At 41.9% G+C, this 5,007-nt stretch overlaps 1 long non-coding RNA gene across 1 annotated transcript in view; it reads left to right on the top strand.

Moving 5' to 3' along the window:
* Window positions 1-4,737, top strand: part of LOC129392643 (uncharacterized) — a 60,851-nt gene extending 56,114 nt beyond the window's left edge. The window contains exon 3 of the long non-coding RNA XR_008618889.1: window positions 4,503-4,737. This is a non-coding gene — a long non-coding RNA (uncharacterized lncRNA). The remainder of the gene's footprint in view (window positions 1-4,502) is intronic.
* Window positions 4,738-5,007: the final 270 nt, after the last annotated feature.

Here is a 5,007-nt window from a genome sequence, read left to right as displayed (position 1 = left end):
CAGGGAAGCCCATGACTCTTTTTGAATTATGGTTTTCTCAGGTTATATGCCCAGTAGTGGGATTGCTGGGTCGTATGGTAGTTCTATTTTTAGTTTTTTAAGGAACCTCCATACTGTTCTCCATAGTGGCTGTATCAATTTACATTCCCACCAACAGTGCAAGAGGGTTCCGTTTTCTCCACACCCTCTCCAGCATGTATTGTTTGTAGATTTGTTGATGATCAGCCTTGCTTCTTTGAGTGGCCTGTGGACAAGCATAATTAGCATCTCTTAGAAATATAAAATCTTAGGCCCATCCCATACCTACGTAATCAGAATCTGTGTTTTCATAGATCCCCAAGTGATTAAAATGCACGTTAACATTTGAGAAGACTGATCAACAGTACGTGGAAAGCTAAGGAAGCTCTAAGGACTTCTGGACCATCTCTCAAACGAGTACCGCATATGTATCCGAATGTGGTGCTTAGCAAACATCTGAAAGTTTTTATCACTGAGGAGAACACTTCTGGTCTTCTTTCAGTACTACACAAAGTTGGACTGGCTGGCTTATAGGAATAGAGGCTATTCAGAAATGACTGATAAGCGTTCCAGGCTGTTTTTATTAAATAATTCTCCCTAGTACATAGCAGGGCCTTCTTCTCTATATTCAGTTTGCTTTAGCGTTACTGTGGAGGACTTGGGCCTCAAGTTCTCTCTGCGTTTATATGTTTTACATACAGCCTGTCCAATAATAGTGCTAATCATACAGAGACATTCTTTTGTTAGCTGATCATTTAATACCTTGATCATTTCATATCTAAGGCACTTTAATATTTGAAATAATTCTGTATTGCTTAAAGCACTGTATAGTCCTAGAATCATAACGTCTTAGGGTTTTTGCATAACTCTTCAGGGTATCTTTAGTAAACCTCTCATTTGCTGCTGGACAGCCAACAACTGGTCGTCTTCCCTCTGTTTGGACATTTCTAATGACACGACATACCACTGAAACCACACAACTCAGATTGGGACTTGAACCCACCGTCCTTTAATTTAAATCACTCACCTGTTCTCAGTTCTGAATGAAGCTCAGGTTCTTTATGTCTCAACGCAGAAAGAGTTCAGTGAGAGACCAAGTGATAGGTAAGAAGTGGATTCATTTAGAGAGATACACATTCCTTAGACACAATGCAGTCTGTCTCAAAAGGTGAGAGCGGCCGAAATACAGGGTGGTTAATTTTTATGAGCTAGTTAATTTCATAGGCTAAAGAGTGGAAGGATTATTCCAGCTATTTTGGAGAAGGGGCAGGGATTTCCAGGAATTGGGCTACCGCCCACCTTTTGGCCTTTTATGATCCGCCTCAGAACTGTCATGGAGCCTATGGGTGAGTTATTTAGCATATGCTAGTGTATTACAATGAGCATATAATGAGGCTCAAGATCTATGAGAAATTGAATCTTCCGCCATCTTGGGCCTAGTAGGTTCTAACCAATTCATATCATATCCTCAACAACTATGTCATTCTTTTAAAGGTTGTGCCCTGCCCCCTTCCCTCCTGTTTCACCTCCTCCTAGTTTTGAACAATTCTAATTAGTAGAAGTTCTTTCTCATACTGGATTAAAACTTATTGTCCATTTGTCTTTATAATCATTTATTCATTGCAGTTATTAATTCTACATCATATTTTCCTTAACTGGTTGACATATTCTTTCTTGTTACTAGGAAAATTGGGAACCAAGACACAGAAATATTATAGCACAGTTCCATCCAAAAGCACATGAAGAAACCAAGACACTAGCCTCTCTTTCTAATTTATAGTTGTGTTCACTAGACTGTCTGCCAAGAAATGCTGCTCTGTGACCAACACTGTGATAATACACAAGCAAAAACATCAGTCCCTGGGAAAGATCATGGATCAGGGTGTGGTAAAAATCCAGAAACTCTGTCCCTCCCTTTTGGGATCAAAAAATCTGGCAGACATCCTGGGGTAGGATCTGTGGCCAGAGTCCACCGTGGGGAGCTGATTTGTTCCCACAGGGAGATCTGAGTCTCTGGCAGCTGGCAGTTTCCCTTTGTGAAATGGGTGTTCCTGGCACTCCATAAAAGTCCTCCCTCCTTCCACACTCTTTTTTCTCTCCACCCCCGCACTCCACACCCTACTGCACACACCCTCCCACTCCTACATCAATGAAACCCCTCCCTAACATACATTCTGCACACACACATGCCCCCAGAGCTTCCTCTGCAAACACACCCACACCTCTCTCAGACACACACCAGGCAGCACAAGGCTTTCTGTCTCACGCCCTCATCCTTGCTTCCACTTAGCCTCCTCAGAGCACCTTATACCATATCTACCACCCCTACTTCCTGTTCTCATCATCTCTTCTATTTTACTTTATTTTGTGATTTTCCTTCACCTCATCCCAGCTCACCCCGCTTTGCTCCCGGGGCCTGGGAATGCTGGCACTGTAATTTTGTTCTGCACATGTGTAATCTGGAGCTGTCACAGGCAGGAAAGTAGTCAGCCTGCATGTGCCTGCCTGTTCTTCTCCCACAGCTAGTCTAAGACGGAGGATGGGAAGGAGCTGGTAGTCAGTCCTATTTCTGGAAACTACAAAAACTCTTGTTTTCCCTCTTGAAATTCCTGGAGGAACCAATGCTGTCTCTACTATAGGCATTCCTCCTTCCCGCTAACTCTGTTGCAGGCTTTCCCATCCTTTCTTCAGATGCCCTTCCAATATGAAGCTGGGGGTGGCATCCCTCACATCCTGTCCCTTACAACCAGTCACTCAGGGCTAGGAGAACCCACAGAGGATATAAAGGACAATGAAAGAGGGCAATTAGTTTGATCATGTTTAACCAGAACCTTAAATAATTTAAATATATGCTAGTCTTCTGGACTCTACCTACAGATATAGCATTGAAAAACATGCTGAATCAATGAAATACAGAACATATCAGTTTATAGCACTTCTGTGCTCATAGTACCTGATAACTTTGCTAGGATTTAAAAGTGGTCTTCTTGGGCAAATGATTTGCCACAGTTGCCAAGGTTTCTTATTTTTCCTTGGTGAGGTAGATGGTAGTTTAGCTAAATAAATGTTAAGAACAAAGGGGGTCCTTTATTCCTTTCATACTAATAATTCTTGAATTTTTAATAACAGCTAAGTTTACATCAACTAAATATTAAGCATAGCTACCACATTGCATTGGACATTAAACAAGCAAGTAGAATAGATATTGTTTTTGTTCACTGAAAATTTACCATCTAAAAAAAGATCATATCAATAGGACAAAAAATATGTGAATAAATAGCCACAAACAGCTTTGATCACTTTCTTTTCACATTAAAAGGAAAATAAATTAGTGAGTCCCTGCTTTCCAAAGAATAAAGTCCTAACATAAATTTGGTATTCAGGAACCTACTGATTTGAGTCCTACACTCCTCTTCAACTCTGTCTTTCTTCCATTTTCCCCACCAATGTAGTAGTCTACGCACTGGACTCATTGATTCGCAAATATCGTCCATGCTTTCCCACATGATCCAGGGGTCCTGTCATTTCTACATTGTATCCCTCACAGTTCCTAGCCATTGAGTTATGCATAATTTTATAGTTGTTGAATAAACATTTGCTGAAAGTAATCTTCATGAGAACAGGGCAGTTGCAAATAGAGCAGAAGTAGAATTTGGAAAGCTCATTGAATAAAAGAAAGGTATGTCATGTCCTCTTAACCTTCTTAGTGCTTGCTGTTCCCTTACATTAAGCCATCGCCCTTTAAGCATTCTTTTTTTTTTTTTTTTTGCGGTATGCGGGCCTCTCACTGTTGTGGTCTCTCCCGTTGCGGAGCACAGGCTCCGGACGCACAGGCTCAGCGGCCATGGCTCACTTGCCCAGCCGCTCCTCGGCACGTGGGATCTTCCCGGACCGGGGCACGAGCCCGTGTCCCCTGCATCGTCAGGCGGACTCTCAACCGCTGCGCCAGCAGGGAAGTCCCCTTTAAGCATTCTTATTCATCAACACTGTTTTTCTGTTGCCATAACTGCCCAACAATGTTAATACATTTCATAGCTTTAGGATGTGCTTATTCAGCCTCACATGTCCAGGCTTCGCTTATCTTTGGACTGGGATTTACCAGAAACTAACAAGTTGCTCTCACCACATATATCCAAAACACACAGAAAACAAGTCAGCACAGCACAAGTAGAGACTAGAACCAGACCCCCATAAACTAGTTAACTCATCCTCAATTCAGTACATTGTAGAAATACTGTCTTCAGGGGTATATAAGCATTCACATGTTTCATTAATTTCTTCCCTCCTAGGGAACAGTTCTTAATGCTTTGGTGCATTTTGTTGCTTCCTATTTTATTTAATATCAATACCTATGATGAAGTTTAATTTATAAACTAGGCACAGTAAGAGATTAACGATAATTTAATAATAAAATAGAACGATTACAACAAAATATTGTCGGGACTTCCCTGATGGCACAGTAAAGAATCTGCTTGCCAATGCAGGGGGCACGGGTTCGAGCCCTGGTCTGGGAAGATCCCACATGCCGTGGAGCAACTAAGCCCGTGTGCCACAACTGAGGCTTCACTCCAGAGCCCGCAAGCCACAACTACTGAGCCCGCGTGCCACAACTACTGAAGGCCACACGCCTAGAGCCCGTGTTCCCCAACAAGAGAAGCCACCGCAATGAGAAGCCCGCACACCGCAACGAAGACCCAACGCAGCCAAAAATAAATAAATTTATTTTAAAACCCAACAATATATTGTAGTAAAAGTTGTGTGAATGTGGTCTTTCTCTCTCAAAATATCTTACTGTACAAATTTTTCCATCTTAACTAAGCACTTACCATGTACGGTGACCGTCACTTTTGCAGTTTGAGGTGCGACAGCAAAACTAGCATGAATTTCTTTTCCCTTCTTCACAATTTCGCGGGTAGAAGATTCATCCTTACCATAGGTCTTAGCACCCTTGGCATATGATTTTATTCTTTCCTTTTTAAGTAGAGAACT

This window comes from Physeter macrocephalus, chromosome 2 (assembly GCF_002837175.3).
Source record: "Physeter macrocephalus isolate SW-GA chromosome 2, ASM283717v5, whole genome shotgun sequence".
In the NCBI taxonomy this organism is placed as follows: Eukaryota; Metazoa; Chordata; class Mammalia; order Artiodactyla; family Physeteridae; genus Physeter; species Physeter macrocephalus.
The sequence above is the reverse complement of the archived record's forward strand: the minus strand, read 5'-3'. Positions and strand labels throughout refer to the sequence as shown.